The 18,172-nt window shown below is 57.3% G+C and overlaps 1 protein-coding gene across 7 annotated transcripts in view; it reads left to right on the top strand.

Moving 5' to 3' along the window:
* RBFOX3 (RNA binding fox-1 homolog 3) overlaps positions 1–18,172 on the top strand; it is a 131,226-nt gene that overhangs the window by 85,037 nt on the left and 28,017 nt on the right. For all 7 annotated transcript variants that reach the window (XM_066332237.1, XM_066332238.1, XM_066332236.1 and 4 more), the window contains exon 3: positions 16,058–16,102. The gene's annotated coding sequence lies outside the window, so the exon portion shown is untranslated. The remainder of the gene's footprint in view (positions 1–16,057; positions 16,103–18,172) is intronic.

Genomic DNA, 18,172 nt, shown 5'->3' with positions numbered 1-18,172 from the left:
GCCCTGTGCTGTGAGGTCCCTTGGTGGCTGCAGTGTCAGCCTGGATGGATGCTCGTTCCCACAGCATGCGGATGGGGGATGAGGGGGAGCAGGGTGGGCATCCCCCATCCCAGCTGCGGGCAGGGGCAGGTGCGGAGCAGCCCGTGGCTGCCCATGGAGTGGGCGCAGGGCCCCGCACTGTGCTCACCGCTTCCATCTTGGCTTCTTGCCTTATTTGTTCTCCTCTAATTGAGCAAATGCGCTGTCGGCAGCGCAGCTCAGCCAGCATCGACTTGATTAGGGGAAGGCATCGATACCACACTGCGCGGCAGGAGGCTCAGGCTGACACTGTCAGACTACCCGAGCCTTAAAGTTGCACTTTATTCATGATGTTTTGATTTCTCTTGCTCTGGGGACTCCGACTTTGATAGATTATGATGCGGTACCAGAACAATCTGATGCACTGGAGCAACTTCCTTCCAGAATAGGCATTTGCCACCAGAGTCCAGTATTTTCTTGATTTTTTAGAGTGAAAAATGATGGCATAAAGAAATCTTGAGCTTTGCACAGTTCAGTCATGTAGAATTAGCAACTAGAACATTGGTTTTCATGCTGATGGGAACTGTTGGAGGCAGTTTACACCAAGCTGATTCTTGGTGCGTTTTGCTGCTGCAGCAGTGCTGGCAGGAGCTGTTTGCACTCCACAAGTTGGAGTTTCTACGTGCTGGTTCCCAAATCCTTCTGTTCCATGTGAGCACCCACTCCAGTGCTGAGTTGTGCTGCCGCTCCGTCCTGGGGTCTCTCTGTGCCCCCCGGCTCTCCTGGTCCTCCTCACACTTGGGAGTTTTGCAGGTAGAAGTGCAGGTAGAAGTGCAGACCCCTCACTGGTCCCCAGTGCCAGGGTGCCAGAGGATCTGGCTCCTGGAAACCCGTTATCCAACATGCCAGTGAGACACACCACAGGATGGAGTCCCTTGGGTGTGACCACACAAGGGTTGCTGGTGCTCATTGGCTCAGCACTAAGTGTGACCTGCAGAAGGACTGCTGGGCCTGGGCTGTCTCACTGCCTTGTCTGGGACTTCTGCTGGTGCTTTGCAGTTTCAGCCTTTCCTTGGCTTTTCCATGAACTCTGTGGGGAGACGCAGAAGTGATGGACTCTGTGTGTGGCTGCCAGGATGGGCAGGGGCTCAGTGGGGACCAGAAACACCCACGGCCTCCAGCCCTGCTTACCGGCCACCGGAGCTGTGAAGCCTCCTGAGCATCAGGGTTCTGCAGAACACTTTCTTTTCCCCAATGTGTCAAAACAGCACTTTTCCTCTGCCTTGTTCTCGGAAGCGTTTGAACTGTTTTTGCGAAAACTTCCCTCAAAATTTCAGCCCGAGGCAGATGCTCAGTGTGGGAAACATCAGAGTGAGAAGCCTTGCGCTGCAGAAAGACAGAGGCGAGGGATAATGGGGCTGTGGCTGGACCCGCAGCCGGCAGCGCTGGGCAGCCGCGGTGTTTACAGAGCTCGGGGAGTCTCTGAGGAGAGCCAGCACCGCTCGCATATTAAACCAGGAGCTGCAATTACCAACAGAAAAGGGCATTTTTATAACACTTTTATTGGAGTCTTAATGAACAAATAAAGAAGTGGAGAAATCTGTGCATGCATTTGTGAGATATAAAACTGACTGGATCGAGATGAAGCAGCGAGAAGTGTTGGCTGCTCTGCTTTCTGCTGGGTGGGGAAAACAAAACTGCAGAGAAGGGAAAGAGAGGGACAGGAGAGTGGGAAGAATGCTGAAGTACATGATCTGGGAAGAGGGATGCCCTGGTAAGTGGTTGTAAGTGGTTCCTGTGACCCCAGTAAGAAGTATGAGGGGCTCAGCAGAGCTGTCTGTTGTCCTCTCTCTGCACTGCACTGAGGGAATTTGCAGGGATTTCAGAAGGCATATTGGGAAAGAAATTGGAGAAAGGTAGAAGAGCATGGATTTGGCCTCAGAACTAGTACAGGCAGGAGGTGCTGCGCTGCCAGTGTTTGGGCACCAGACATTGGTTTTGTGTCACATGGAACCCCAGGATCCCACATGCAGAGCCTGGGGGTGCTGAGGGGACAGGTGGAGTCTGGAAAGCCAGCAGGACGTCACCAAATACTCCATGCTGAGAAACACGTGTGTTAAGAGCAGCCTTTTGGTGCCGAGGGCGATGAGGTGGTCAGTCACTGCCGGAGGGGTGACAGGCAGGAGGGGCAGGGCGGAGATGCTCCTGGCGCCGACGGCAGAGCTGCAGCCAGCGCTGTGCTTGTCCCCCTCCCTGCTCCTGCTCTGTCCCGGGATGAGAGCCGCAGAGCTTTGGAAACTGCTCCAGAGCCTTTCTGTGTCTCAGGGGCGTTGTGCGCCGCCAGTGCCCTGTTCTCCCGCCGAGATTCCCGGGGCCAAGGGCAGACCCTCTTCTCCTTGTCGGCACAAGCGGCTCCGGTGGGGCTCCTGCCAAACACTTCCCGGGATGATTTATGATGCTCCTTCAGCTCGCTCCGAACTCTGGCTTCTCCTTCTCTTCAGTAGAATTTAACTTGTTTGCCTGGAATATTAATAATTAAACCATCAAGGAATCGCATCCCAAGCAGCCCTCCTCAGAAGCGTGTTTTGGTGATTGTTTTCAAGCGCCCAGCGCCGAGTTGGGGCGGCTCTTTGATGGGATTTTGCTGCTTTCAAACGCTGACACCAGTAACCCCATAAATTAGCAGCTGATGGAGGGAAATCTCCTGGCCTGCAGCTGTGGGTTTTATGGTTTGATTTGTTATAGGAGTGTTGGGTCACGGCCAGACTTCCTTACCCAGCTCAGGGGAGGGTTTGCCCCGCGGTGCGGTGGCGACGCCGGGCTGGGCTGTGGCAGGCTGCGCTGGCCGGAGCCGGAGCCGCTGCTCTCGGGCCGGGGCTGTCGGGGCCCCGTGTGCCCACCCGTGTCCCAGGTCCTTGACCAGGCAGCAGGTGGCCTGGGCAGTGGGACATTCATGCCGCAGCGTCCATGGGACAATCCTGCATGGATGGGGCTGCCTGGCGCCGGTGAGCCTACGCCTGAATGCTGTTTGTTGTGGTGGAGTTTTTCCTGTGATGGTCTCAGCTGGAAAAGGGGAATCTGACTTCCCTTCCCTTCCCTTCCCTTCCCTTCCCTTCCCTTCCCTTCCCTTTCCCTTCCCTTCCCTTCCCTTCCCTTCCCTTCCCTCCCTTCCCTTCCCTTCCCTTCCCTTCCCTTCCCTTCCCTTCCCTTCCCTTTCCTTTCCTTCCCTTCCCTTCCCTCCCTTCCCTTCCCTTCCCTTCCCTTTCCCTTCCTTCCCTTCCCTTCCTTCCCTTCCCTTCCCTTCCCTTCGTGGGAGGGCAGCTTCTCCTCGTCGCTCATGTTACGTTCAGAGCAGTGAAGCTGCCAGCAAGGAGCATGCAGGCTGGCGTTTACTGGCCTGTGGAAGGGGCAGGACCCAGCCCTGTCCCTCCTGCCAGGACAGACACAGCGTTGTGAGCTCGGGGAGGTTCTGTGCCTGGCATGGAGGGGTTCACCTCCCCCACAGGTGTGTGCTTGTGGTCCCTGCCTGCAGAAAAAGCAGCTGCTATCCAGGAAATCGTCTTGCTAACACCAAATGTGTTTCTGAGAGCGTGGCCGAGGCAGGAGCCTTCTTCCTCGTGTCCTGGCTGGGCTCCTGCAGTACTGGGAGCTCCTGCCTGGTGTGTGCTGGTGTCCAGAGAGCCCCAGACCCCTCTGGGGACCCTCTCCAGCACTGGCCCTGGGACCAAGGGTCTGTACCCACCCATCACACTCACCCCTTGCCGTAGAGCTGAAGCCTTATTTATTCTGCAGGGAAAAGAATTCACATCTCACCGACCAACGGGAACCCAAATACAAATAAATTTCTCTCAAAGTGCAGTCGTTGGAGAAAACTAAAGGCCGTTAGTCAGGCTGACATCAGAGGAGCCGCATTCCCTCTGACAACTCGCACAGCCTTATGTTTTATTCACCAGGCCTGAAAAATACCTTCCCGAAGAGGGGGCCCATAAATAAACCAGCGTGATGAATATTACACAGGATAAAAACTGATAAAGCTGGGCTCCGACCAGGAGCTGCACGACGAGGTTAAAAAAGCACAGGGGTTCATTACATCTGATCCAGTGTAATGGGCCAAGGGGGTGGGTGTTGGAAGCATTAGGGGGGATGTTTCTGAGTCCTGGGGGAGAGAGGAGTAGAATAGGCCAAGCCAGCCTGCTCCTGGTCACTGCAAGAGGCAGCACGAGCAGGCTGGGAGCACTGCAGGCTTGGGGTGCCTCAGCAGCACCTATAAACCTGCTCTGAAAAGTTCCTCCACTCTTCCTTGGAAACAGCAGGCTGGACCCGTGGGGAGCAGAGCAGCCCCCTGGCCTGCTCCTCCCCACTGTGCAGGAGGCAGGAACCTTGAAATACGAGCACTTAGCTTTTTATTACCCCATTTAATTGCTGCCTGACAGCCTAATCCAGCATTAAAAACACCAGAGCTCAGGGGAATTCACCATTGTTATTCAACATGTATCTCTCTGCGTGCTCAGAGGTCCCATCTGCTGCCTCCTTCCACCCTCTTGCTCCTGGGACATGCTGGTCAATCCTTGGTCCTGCTGGTAGGGATTTCTTCCCGGTGGAAGTGGTGGGTGACAGGACGGGGGATCAAGAAGGGGGAACAAGGAAGGAGCTGCTGCTGGCAGGGGCCCATGGGCAGCAGGGAGAGAGGGCTGGGGCTGTTGGAGTGAATCTGGGCTGGTGTCAGGGAACCATGGTGCTCACAGGCAGTGCAGCTGGGATGGGAACACCTATGGCCCTCCCTGGCTCTGCAGATGTGAAAAACAGTTCTGGAAATCACTTTTCCTTCCTGCCAGCACTCCAACCAAACTTCCCCACAGCAGCAGCAGCAAAGGGGCCGATCACCACAGCTTTGGAGAGGCCAGTGAGTTATAGTAATGGACACTCTGCAAACTGTCTGTGCTGCCCATAAATCCATACCCTCCTGGAAGTGCAGATGGTCCATAATCGTCCATCATCCCCCGTGAGAGTGGCCGTGCCAGGGTGGGTTTCTCCTCAGAGGCTGCTCTTTCTGCAAGCTCAACAGAACTGCAATGTGAGCTCTCTCCGTAATGGAGCAGCCCCACACCACCATGGGTTAGGGGAGAACAAACACTGGGCATCCCTGAGTCTGGGGCTGGTGCAGGCACCGAGGGGAAGGTGGCAGGACAGGGGGGTGAGCTCTGCTTGCTCTGGTTCACCCATATTCCATGGGGCAACTCGGCCCCGTGCCAGCAGTCCTGACAGTGGGCAGGAGAGGAGGAGGGTGCAGAGCTCAGAGCTGCTTTGCCCCTGCCTCACCCAGGGCCCACACTGCCAGAGCACCCTGGCACACCCTCCAAGTGCCTCCATTGACATTTTTGCGTCTTGGTTATGGCACCGGGGCCCTCCGAGGCTGGCACGTGGCAGGCAGCTGATGGAAGCGGGCATGCTGAAATTGGGTTGGAGCTCTTGCTGCCAGTGTGTGTGTGGGGGGGTCTCTTCTCTTTCCTTGAGTAATGACCTGGTATTCGATCACGCGGGTTCTATTAGATTGTGAGACTGGAAGCGTAACTGTGCAGGATCAAAGGGAAGCCGGCAGTGCCACGAACCAGGACCTGCGGGGCTGAGGGAGAGGAGCCACCCGGGGAGATGAAAATACCCCCAGCAGGCTGCTGAGGGACTCCAGCTCCGGATGATGGAGCCACTCCCAGGCAGCCCTGATGCCTCAGCGGCTCCTGACGGACAACAGGCTCCGCTGCCGAGCTGCCACCAACCTTATGGGCCACTCTTCCCTGTGCCATCAGCACCTGTGCCATTGGACCTGCTGAGCTTAGTCAGCCAAAGGGAAGGTCCTGGACGCAGCCAGTCCTGGACCCAGCATGTCCTGGGGGCTGCAGGGCTCCCAGCAGGGCTGGTGCTGGCAGCAGCATGAGGTGCCACAGCAGCAGCCCCACTCACGCAGGTGCTGGAGCTGCTGCGGGCAGTGCTGAGGCTGGGCTGGACGGGCAGGGAAAGCAATTGCAGCAGTGATTAATGGCACACGGGCAGAGCTGACAGCTCGTGCTGCCCACCATGGCAGGGAGCAGCTGGATCCTCCGCTCCCACCAGGCTGCTCTGGGCCCCCTGGTTTCAGGGCCGTGCCTCGCCAAGGGCTGCGGGAGCCGTGCTACGGCTCCTTCTCCCCACTGCGGCCGCTCCTGCCCGCTCGGACACTCCGGCAGCAGCGCTGGCTTTATTAAGCTAATAAAGCAACGTTAAGTACCCGCACAGTGGAGCCCCCTGAGGTCTCCTTATGTGGCGAGAGGAGCCGGGGGATGCCGAGGCCCCGGCGCCGATGATTGCTCTGTCACGCTAATAGATGGAGAGGAGCAGGTAGCGCTGCGCCAAGGCTGCTGCGGGGCGGCCGCTGCGGCACCGGGGCTACAGCTGCCTCTTCTGCGAGCCCTCTCCGCCCTGCCCCTCGCTGTCCCTCTGCACCCTCTTGGGGGCTTCTGGCCCCCAAATCAGGGGGTACTGGTGGCAGCTTCCTCAACCATCCCTGCTGCCTGTGGCTGCCCAGTGCTGGAGTCCAGCAGGGAGAGATTTGTCTCACCCTCTGCCTGGGGCTCCACTCCATTCCTGGGGAGCTGCTATTTTTTAAAACCAAGCAGATTTTAAAGACCTGGCCACAGGTTGGTAGAGAAACATGTGATCCTGAGCATCTTGTGCTCCCACAGGGCTTGCAAGGGGTCCAGAGCACCCAGGGATCACCCTGGGATCACCCTCGCAGCCCTCCCGGTGCTGCTGTGCATTCTTGTGGGTGCTGGTGGCAGGTAGTGCTCCGGCAGCATGCAAAGCAGGCCCTGTGTAATAGATAATAATTAATAGACTGCTCTGGTGGCAAGCTAGGTAAGTAGATAAATAATTTTAATTATCCTTGGGGAGGCTGTAAAATTCGCACACGGCCCTTTATTAAACTCTCTGTTTACAACAGTCATTTATATGGTGTGTCATTTTGCATAAAAGCCCCTTGGGGCCGAATAACACCGTGTAGCACCATCCCTGGAACTGCCAGCTCCCTGCTCCTTGGGAGCCACGCGTGGGAGTGCAGTGAGCAGGGACCGGGGGGACACGGACACCCCAGAGGGCAGCTCTGGGTCTCCAGGACCCCTCGATATGCTCCCCTGAAGCAGAGAAGCCAGGTGCTGCACCCCAGCCCTGCCAAGTCCTGCTCACCTGGGGATCCCTGGGGGTCCCCCAGACCCCAGCTCTTTCCCAACAGGGTTGATGGTTTTGTGCTGATGGCAGGGTATTTTTTTTTCCTCCTTTTTTGCGCATGTCTCTCAAAAGAACCATAAATTCCAAGCTGTGAAATCCCGCTGCGTCAGCAGTCTGCAAAACGAAGTGATATTAAACGTGACAAAAGTCTCTCTAATTCACCCTGGCCAGTTCCTGTTCCCTCCCCGAAGCTGTAATGGAGAAGTGGAAGAACGGAGATTGCCGTTGTCCCTGCCTGGAATCCACCGAGCCATCCAGGCCTGCAAATCTTATTAATGAAGGATTTTTTACAAATAGCTCTGCTCTGGCTGTGCTGCACACGCTGCCCTGTGCACACACGTGTGTTCTCCCTCCTGTCACATTCGTGATCACCTGTGCTCCCTGAGGCTGCGGAGCATCTGCTCATTGCTCCAGCTCCTGAAGGGCCTCAGCTGGTTTTGCTGGGGCAGGGGGCTGCAGGAGTGAGCTGTTACCCTCACTGTGACCCACGATGTGACCCCCGCGTCACGGCTCTCCTGCCGCAGTGACCTCACTTGCAGAGCACCGCCCTCCACATACCAATCCTGTTTCCAGTGGCAGATTCCTGCAGAGACCCTGCCAGCATCAGGATGAGTCTTTGGGGATTTGAAGTCACTTTTACGGGAAAAGAGTGTGTTTCTCTGCTCATGGATGGGTTTTGTGAGGGTGTTTTTAGTGCTGGCGGGGCCAAGTGATGCTGCTCTGCCACCAGAACCGTGCAGGCTTTGCCCGGTGCCCTTTGCTCACGTGGCCAAGGGGACGGGTGACCAGGTAGCCCCTGTGCCAGGGGCTGTGAGGAGAGGGTCTGTGTTCTCAGGAGCAGCAGCTTCCCTGGAGAGCACCGGCAGGTGGCTGGGTGGGCACTGCCCACGGAGCAGCTGCCTGGCACAGCCTGTGCAGAGGGGCAGCAGAGTACCCTGGCAGTGAGGAGAGGAGGCTGTGCTGGGTGGGCTGTCACCAGCCCCAGGGAGCTGCTGGGCACCTCTCCTGCCTTGTAGCAGCTGCTGCCAGCCCAGTGCTGTCCATACTCGCCCTGCTCCAGGGGCAGAACTCTGTGGACAGTTGTCAAATAATTGTGGAGTTTAATATCCCCACAACGGGGCTGACGTTTGTGTCATTAATTTTAAAACACTTTATTTCTTCTCTGTTAAGTCAGACTAATTTTCAACAAGCTGAATAACTCTTTCTCCCTAGCCATAGACTTGTGTTTGATGGTTTCCTTCCCCATGTGGTTTTTATTCCTGTCCTGGGAGGTCAGTAAGATGCAGGACAGAGCACTGTGCCCGTGTTACCTGCCCAGGTGATCCTGGTGTATCCCCACAGACAGGCAGCTCTCACTTTCTCTCCTCTGTACACAAAGACCTGTGCTGGCCATGGGCAAGGGACAGGGAGTGGTTTGGGGCCTCAGTGCCCAGGGGTTTGGGGACCTGGAGCAGGGGTTGTTTGGGGTCTTAGAGCAGGAAGGAACATCCCCCCAGCACGCTGGGCCAGGGCTATCAGTTATTTTTAGCAATCGATGGTATTGATGCCTTGCTAGCTGAGGAGGCCACTGGAGGGCTGTTCTTCCAAATCATTACAGTTAGAGCTGAACTATCCCCTTTTCATATAAATCCTGACAAATAAAGATAAAGCAGGACCTTTCCCGTGGAGCTGCAGCCCAGAGTCAGGGTTGGCACTGTTTGGGGCACCCACGCTCAGGATGAGCAGGGCCTGGAGCAGACGTGCCAGAGACAGGAAATCTGCTCCAGAAAGACTTTTGGGTCCCCTCGGCTTTATCTCTCAGTTGGATGGGAGAGCTCCCAGGGGTCTCTCTGTGCTTAATATCCAGAGGGCACAGGACACACTTTAGGGATAAACCCTGAATGTGAGCATCCTGGTGCCATCAGCAGGAGCATCCCAAGGCATCTGGGAGAGCAGGATGTGCCTTTTTCCCTGGGGCTGGTATCCTTGCTCCTCCTGGGGTGCACACTGTGTCCTTTGGAGCACGCAGAGCTGCTCCTGCCCAGGCCCAGGGCACCCACGGGCCCAGCACAGTGGCTGCAGCCGGGCACAGAGAGGGGCCTCTTTCCATTTACTTTTGTTGTTTTTCGTTTCAAGATGAAATGAAGCTACATAAAGAAAACCCCAGCCTTCTTTTACAGCACTGCATCAGTACATCCCTCGAGGGGAAAACACTCACACGGAGGTTTTCCTGCACTTTGCTTGTCCTCATGTCTCCACTCAGCGCTTTCAGAACGCTCACCCCTGGCCAATTCCCCGTGCATTTGGTTTGGTGCTTTGGGGTTTGTTTCTTTTTTTTTGCTATTGTTTCCAATCAATTTCACAGTAGGTTTGTGGTTGGGATAAAAGCCTCCCCTGCTTTCCGCTTGCCTGGCCTCGTTTTGTGTCTCTGTGTCCCTGCTGATGCCACCCCAGGGTGAGCAAAGTGGGTGGGTGCCCCTCGCCCGTGGCTCACCTACCTCTGCTCCAGGGCTCACGCCGTGCCCAGGTGTCACAGCCAAGGATGCCCCGATGTCCATGATCTTCTCTCACAGTCTTGTCCTGCTCAGCTCGTCCATGTTCCCGCAGGCTCCTCCAGCTGCTCTGGTCCCCCTGTCCCTACTGGCTTCAGCCCAGGCATTCTCCTAGCTCCTCATCCTGGTGTCATCCCCAAGTGGATCCATCTCCTTGTGCCGTGTCCCATCAGGTTCTCACGGAGAGGTGGAGCCCCGGGTTGATTTACGGCGTGTGGGGAGCGCGGAAGGGAAGAGCGGCTGCCCGCTAAATAAGTCATGAAGCCGGATCCCAACAGCACAATTAGAATCCTCCGTTAATGATTATTTATGGGGCTGGAAATGCTTATTTAACCTGACTATATTAAATATTAAACCAAATTATAATATTTATACCAGTATTTACAATGAAAGGAGGCAACGGGTGGCTGGGGCAGCGGCAGGTGAGTGAGTGAGGTGTGTCCAGTGCCAAAGGGGCTGCAGGCACCACTCAGGGGTCATGGGGACCAGAGGAGCAGTCATGGCTCTGTCCCTTACCCCAGCCCAGTCATGGCCTTTGTCTTGCCACATAAGTGGCAGGAATGCTGCTGGAGAAAAGGGAAGGAGTTTTGGGTAGGAGATGGTGTCTTCTAAGAAAGAGAAAAATCAGTCATCAGCTGGGACAGTAGAAGCCAAGGAAGCCCCCAGCTGGTGTGGGGTCAGAGGGATGTGCTGTTCCCAGAGCAGTGCTTTGCTGCTTTTCCTGCCTTGGAGTTGGAGATGACAGGTGGGTCTCGGGGTCTCTGCTTGGGGTTCTGGCTGTCCCCACTCAGGGCTCCAGCCTGTGCCCAGTGGCTGCCTCATGCTGGAATGCAGCTCCTTATGGCAGAGCCATGGCTCTGGTGCCACCAGCCCTCAGAGCTGCAGGAGTTCAGTGCAGATCCCTCTGTGCTCCTGAGCTGGTGTGATTGCCGGTTCTGCAGCCCGTTGCAGATAAAATGATGATTAAGGGGTCCCACCCTATAAGCAGACAACCATGTTGACCTTATTTAGGCTCCTAATCAATTTGCTCCTGGTGTGATTAATTGAGATGCTTGCCATTGATTTTCTGTGAGACAGGAGTGGCTGAGGTGGGATTCAGTGGGATGCCTGCAGGGAGATCTCTGCAGCGGCTGTGCGAGGCTGAGCTGTGGAGTTCTCAGCCAGGCAGGATTATCCCAGCACTCCTCGGCCGTGGCTCCCAGGGCAGCCTCCTGCTGCTGCCCACGCGAGGTGCGAGGGCTGGTCGTGGAGATCCAGGTGAGATTTGCACTCCCTGGGAGCCCTCCTGCATCCCACAAATGGTGCCATGGATATGGGATCTGGGAAGGATGATGTGCTCTTCTGAGTGAGCCAATAGCTTGGGAAAGAGTCCCCATAGCCAATGCCGCTGTGAAACCCTCTGCAACGGGTGGTGTGACCCCTCCCCGGGGTGTGACCCCTCCCCAAGTGTCCCTGATGGAGGTGTTCTGGGATCACCAAGCACCATGAACCCCCTGTGAGCTGCTGGAGCGGGAAAGGCCCTGACCAGAGTCACCAGCTGGGGATGAAGGACCTACAGCACGGATGATTGGAAAGGATTTTCTAGCTAAATTGCTGAGCAGATGGATTTACCCTGGACTGGTCCTTGTGGACTCTGGAACATTTTCTCTTCTGTCACAGTTCCTTTTTATGACCTGCCATTTGCTCCAGCAAGCGAGAAGTGAGCCCTTGGCACCCAGCTCCTGCTCCGGCTGCGGTTCAGGAACGCAGCGGCTCTGCTGCCGGGAGCCACGACTCCTTTTCAGGAAAGTGCTGGGGCCTGGCAGGACGCCCCTGCCCACTCTGGCTGCCCGAGCACGTGGGGGCTGCCAGGGGCCGGAGGGGTGGGAAGGGGCTGAGGCAGAGGAGCTGGCAGCTGCCGGCACAGGGGGATGCTGTGCCAGAGATACAGCCGCGGGTTTATAGCGAACGGTGACAGATCGTTGCAGTGACCACCTGCAGCAGGTGCACATCCAGCAGGGCTCCAGATGGGGGTCTGCAGCACAGGAGAACAGTGAAGCCACATCCCGGCTTGGGAGATCCCTCTGTGGTGGCAGAACGGGCAGAGGGACAGTGGGGACTCCAGGGAGGGGAGTTTTTCCCCTTGCTTCACTGTCAGTGCTTCCATGCAGTGATTCCATCATCAGCACTTCCACACGGTGATTCCACCGGCTCTTTTGGCTTCTGCTGTCCCAGCTGATGACTGATATTTCTCTTTCTTAGAAGAAGGGAAGGACAACACAATCTTCCACCCAAAGCCCTTCCCCTTCCTCCAGCAGCATTCCTGCCATTTACATTAAGGGCTATAATGGGTTGGAGTAAATGGAGCAGGTTTGCAATTAGTTTTCCGAGTACTTATCTCATTAAAGTAAATGAATTATTGATTTAGTGACACTCATGCTTTTAGTGAGCGGCACAGTACCATCCCTGCTCCCTTGCTGGCTCCCTGCAGCCGGCCTTGCACGCCTGCTCCCGCGAGCACACGTGTGTGGGGACGTGGGCAGCCAGTGACACTCTGCCTCCTCCTTGGCTTTGGAGCCAACACAGCCAACACTGGGCACCAGAGTCCTGTCCATGGGAGCAGGAACGTGGCTTTGTGAGGGACCCTAGTGAGGTGTGGGTGTGAGCAGAGCCCGCAGGGAGGGATGGGCTGGAGGAACCTGCTGGCTGACATGTGCCAGGACACCTCCTGCCAGCCCATCCGTGCTGTGCAGGGGATGACAAGGGAGGGAGGAAGGCAGCTCAGCCGTGCCACTGGCACTTGGTTGGCTCTGGGTCTGTTAGTGCAGCACAGGGCTGGCGTGGGGCTGCCAGGCAGTGTGAGGAGCTGCATGTGGCAAGGGCAGGGAACAGGGTGTGGGGGCTCAGGGCTGGCAATGTCTGGCAGAGCTTGGATGCAGGAGGATGAAGCACTGACAGGCTGTGCTGGAGCCAAATGCTCATGGCTGAACCTGCCACCCTCAGCTAGCTGCTGATTCAGCGCTTTTGCGCTTCTCTGTACAGAGATTTAATCTCTCCTGTAAGATAAAATACTCCATTAATGGAAACCTGCCTGCTCGGAGCTGCCCCTCGCCCCTGCCCAGGCAGGAAGGGCTGCTCTGTCCTGCTGAGGCTGTCGATGCTGCCAGCACAGCCGGACACGCTCCCCTGCAGCTCCTGTGCCCGTGGCTGGGGCGGGGGGATGAGGGGCTGTGGGAAGGATGCCAGTGGGATGCCAGGAGCGCCAGACTCCTCCTGCTGTGCCAGAGGGTGCCACGTGGCTCACAGCGGGGTCCGGGAACAACTCGGGCACCAGGAGCACTTTGATCTCCTCGCCGGCAGGAAGGAAGGGGGTGGTGATGCCACGGGAGCCGCAGTCACCAGGTGGGAAGAGGTGCCAGCAGAAATTGCAGGAGGGATTTCGGCTGGGAAGTTCACAGCCGTTACTCAGGTGGGGTTTGGTGACCAGAAGTGTTGGCATGGGCTGTGCCGAGTGTGGCAGTGCCACATCCTCACCTCTGCCCACCGAGGGACCAGAGCTGGTGCTCAGCCCCGTGCCAGGACCCTGCCAGGCCCCACAGCAGGGAGAGACTTCCAAAGTGGGAGCAGCACCATGCGTTGTCCCTGTCCCCAAGATGCTCTCCCCAGACCTGAGCTGCTGGTTGAAGGACTCTCCTGAGCAGTCTTAGAGCTGTCCTGCTGGTGGCCCCTTACCTGCCCCACCTGAGCTCCTCTGGGCACTCCTGAGCATCTCATCGTGTCTCAGCTCCTGGCCAGCAGAGTGGAAGGGCCCTGGCTTGGCCCCAGGCAGAGCAGGATAGTGGAGAAACACGTCCTGAGAGCTGCTGTGCAGGAGCCAGCCTCTGCCCCAGCCCCTGCCCCTCCTGCCCCTGCCTCCAACACTGCTGGGAACGGGATGTTTTATATTCCTTAGCTGGGGAAAAAAAAAACAACCTTCTCATTTAATTAAAAATGTTGACATTGTGCCTGGCCATCCCACCCGCCGGAGAAGGTGGTTATAAATTAAACATTAAACCTTTAATGGCCCATAAAGAAATATTCGCTGCTGTTCTGTATATGGGGATATAAATAGAGAGGGCTGTGGGGGGGAGGGGTGGGACATCATTGTTCCTCAGCCAGATAATCTTTGCTAATGAATTTAATTAAAAAGCAAAATTAATTTAGGATTTTTGGTGGAGGGAATGGGGGTTAAAATGTACTTTAAGAAACTACCAAGAATTTTCCCAGCAGATCAGAGCCAGGCCAGGCTGCAAGCATGGGGAGAGGGGGTGATGAGGTGCAGCTTTCATGGGATCCATGCAGCTGAGTGACACGGGTTGCATTTCTTGTGCAGACCCCCTGATTCTCATCCGAGTAGTTTTAGCAGGTTAGATTCACGTGTTCTGGCAGTGGGTCCCTTTGAGGCTTTATGAGGTTCCAGGCAGAGTCCATCAGCCCAGACCTCTTCCAGAAAAGCAGAGACTGGATCAAGATCCCCCCAGATGCTGCCCAGAGCTGCTCCTGACTGCCTCCCATCAACAACACTCTGCCAGGGGTTTCCCTCTCCCACTTCGGTGTGTGTGGAGGCTCCGGACACATCCCGCTCCCTGTGGTGCTGGGACAACCAGAGGTTTCTGCCTGGGCTGGAGCTGGGCTTGGCCATTCCCTGTCTGTGCCAGCAGCATGGCACATCTCATCTGAGGCACATCCTGGCTGCGGGGCCCACGTTGCTTTGGGGAGCTTCTGAGAAGGCGCCTTTCCTGGGAAATGTGTTTGGGAAATGCGGCGTTACCCATTGCTGAGCCTCCCCCAGGAGCTGCGGCGTCAATTATTCATTGCAGAGCAGGCAGACTGGGCTCCCAGCATCCCAGCACTCCCAGCACTCCCAGCCCCGCTGCTGGAGTGCTCTGGGCCTGCTGTGCCATCTCCTGATCCCAGCCGGGCTCCTGGTGAAGCTGTGGAAGAGCTCAGGAGAGGTGGCTGGGGGGCAGGCAGGTATGCCAAGCCTGCAGGGGCAGGGGTGTCGTCACGCTGCTGGGAGCCAGGGAGTTCTCAAGCACCTTCTTTAGGACACCCATGTCCCACAGCTGGGTCTGCCCTGGCCTGTGGGGAGGGGAGACCCCCAGCCTGGTGAACACATCGTGCTGGGTGAGAGTGTTTGGAGGGTTTTTATCATAAGAGTGCTAATGGAAGTCAGCACCAGCCTAATGAGCTGTACTCCTCCATGAATCTGATTCATTGAGGCAGGAATTACCATAATTGATTATCCTGCTGAGCAGATGAGAACCGTGTTTGCTAACACAAGTGCCTGGGATCAGTCTCATCTTCCTGAGCCGCCACTGGAGGTGTCTCCAGACCGTCCATGGGCCAGGTGCTCACTGGGATCAGCTGTGAGCTTAGAGCAGTGTCCAGGCACAAGGTCCCTGCACCCACCCTCGGGACCCTCATCCTGGGATGCTGCCCTGCAGTGGGGGCTGAGCACCACAGCTCCAGTGCTTGGGAGCAGAGCTGTTGGGCAGGTGGGATTCAGCACCTCAGAGTTGTTTGCAGGCCTCCAAAACAGCGGGTACAGACACGCACAGCCCCCCTTCATTCTTTAACCACTCCTGGGATGTATCAGCCATTCTCATTATTTCTGAGGGTCTAACATGATTGATGAATGTTTGCGTTGGCCATGCTGCAAAAGCCAATTAGTTGAAGTGCAGCTTTCAGGAAGTTTTCTTTGAAATTTGGCTTAATTTCCAAGAAGCGCCCAGAGCCAGGACGGCAGCGGAGCCGTGTGCCGCAGGGATTGCTCCTCACAGGAGTGTGTCACTGTGCTGCTGTGGGCAGAAGGTTTGGGACACGCCAACCCAGATGTGCAGCCAGTGCTTCGATGACAGCTGTCCCCTGTCCCACCCCGTGGGGCTGTGAGGGGCTTGCAGCATTCTGGGGGAGCTGAGGAAGGAGCCCATGGTCTGTGAGAGCTGGGTTGGGTTTGAGGTGCACTGGTGGAGCTGAAGGGGGGTTCCTGCACCCATCACCCTGGGCACGGTGCTGGTGGGTGCTGATGCTGCTCAGCTGCCTTGGGCTGAGCCCTGGCCTGGCCACCAGCTCCTGACCAGCACAGGCTTCCCAGTGCCCGGGGAATGACACTCACATCCGTGCTCATATCCCAACGTTGTGCAGTCGATGAGCAGACAGCATTGACTGTAACAGGTTAGTGATGATGATCATTGATTTTAATTCTTCCTCCTCTTCCCTGTCTTTTCTAGAGAGCCCAGTGCAAGCGCCGCGGGAGGAGCTGGGCTCAATAAAAGGTACGGAGGGTTTGGACCCCAGTGGCTGCATTGGGCCCTGCCTTGGCTGCTCCTGGGGTCCCTCCTGCACGCTAAACCTGCATGTGTGGGGCTGGCAATGGGTGCTTGGCATGGGGCAGGCCAGGGCAGGGCAGCTCCCTCAGCCTGTGGCTCAGGGGTCAGGCAGGGGCTGGTGGGCACAGGGCCGTGCTCAGGGGAGGGACGGGAGGAAGGCTGCCCACTCCCCTCTGCCAGCAGCCCCGAGCTCCCCCTGGTGCTGAGCCCCACGCAGGTGGGACATGAATCCTGCATGAGGAGAGCTAAGACTGACGTGCCTGTGAGTGTCTGTGTGTGCTGACTTGCTGTCTGTCCATACTCTGTGCGGCTCCCAGGAGCCATCCCTAGAGGAGCCATCCCTAGAGGAGCCATCCCTGTCCTTACTGGGGGCAAAGAGCAGCCCACAGCCCCATTCTGACCCTGACCTGGCAGTTGCCCACCACAGGAGATGTTTGTCCCCAGGGTTCTGGGAGGTGTCACAACAGCTCACAGTGTCCCCGGGCTGAGGCAGGTCATGCTGATGTATGTGGAAGGTGGACCAGGGCAGATGCCCTCTGCCAGCCTGGTGCCCTCTGGTCAGGTGTGGATGGCTCCCTGCTGTCCTACCCTCCCATTACTGGACCTTACAGCAGTAGGAGCATCCCCCAAGGTCCATCCCACTGCAGTACAGTGCTCCCCCGTCAGTGCCAGTGAAGCAGAGGAGCAAAGAAAGCTGAGGGGCTGGAGAGGATGAGCCTGGTGCATCCACTGCTCCAGGCCCTGGCATGGGCTGGGGGTGCCAGTGGGACCAGGGGGTGATGGGGGCCAAGGCAGTGGCACTGTGCTACAGGAGCTGCCAACATGCAAAACAATGAAGAGGTGTCTGGCAGAGGAGCACTCCCATCCTTGGCACATACAAGACAAGGGTGGAGGTGACCTGCTGGGACGGGACTGTGGTCCGGAGGGGTCCTGAGATCCCCGTGGGAAATGTGGAAAATGAGCTACTAGAAGGAGCAGAAAGGCCGGGTGGGAGCAGGGCTTGCAGGCAGCCAGGACGAATGGGACGAAGGCTGGGCTGTGGCTGAGCCCGGGGGATGCACTGGTCAGCGGCGGTGTGGGCTGTGGGGCCAGTGAGGGCTGTGGGGCCAGTGAGGGCTGTGGGGTCAGTGAGGGCTGTAGGACCGGATGAGAGCTGTGGGGCCAGTGAGGGTTGTGGGGCCGGGGCTGCCCCCGTGCGTTGACTGATGTCCTGGTGCTTCACTTCCCGTGCTGAGGAGGGGGATTTGCTCCCCCCAGGGTCCTGCTGTGTGTGGGGTCGGAGGGTCAGTCCTGGGGCTTACCAGCGGGGGCTGCTGGAACATGCTGGATGTGTCTGGAGAGGTGTGTCCATGGCCGAGGGGAGGGCAGTGGGTGGGTGTCCTGCAGCTCAGCTGCTCCGTGCCCGGCCTGGGTGGGTGGTTTGGGGTCTCTGGCACAGGGGCTCCGGGCTCTGTTTGGGCCGGTGTGAGGGGCTGCAATGCGAGAGGAGAGAGCTGGGGAGAGGCTCCTGCTGCTGCCTTGGCTCCAGGACGGTTCTGCGCCCTGCCCACTGAGCCCCCGGGTTCTGTCTGCTGGTGCTGGAAGGGTTTCATTTTGCCGCACTGGGCCCCTCTGTCCCCTACAGCAGGGCTGGGGGGTCTGGCAGGCTGGGGGGGACCCCAAGTCGCAGCTGGGGCCGCATTTACAGGGCACAGAGAGAGAGGAAAGTGTTTGGATCACTGAGATATAAGAGGGAGCAGGGAGCCCCCCGCCCCAGCTGCCTGCAGTGGTGCCTCTGCTGCTTTATCACCCTCTCCTGGTGCTGAATTATTGAGAGTGTTGCTCTCGTTTATTGCCGTGCTGGAGGAGAGCTGCCTCCAGCCTGGTGCTGCTCTGAATATGATTATGGGGCTGTAGATGTCAGAACCAGCTGGGCCCCGGAGACCAATCTGCTGCCCCCCTCACTCCTCTGTTTCCCTTATCCTTATTTATTCCCTCGCTACCACGCTTGGTTCAGTGCTCATGGTCCCCTTGCAC

Source organism: Sylvia atricapilla, chromosome 18 (assembly GCF_009819655.1).
Source record: "Sylvia atricapilla isolate bSylAtr1 chromosome 18, bSylAtr1.pri, whole genome shotgun sequence".
NCBI classification, from domain to species: domain Eukaryota; kingdom Metazoa; phylum Chordata; class Aves; order Passeriformes; family Sylviidae; genus Sylvia; species Sylvia atricapilla.
The sequence above is the reverse complement of the archived record's forward strand: the minus strand, read 5'-3'. Positions and strand labels throughout refer to the sequence as shown.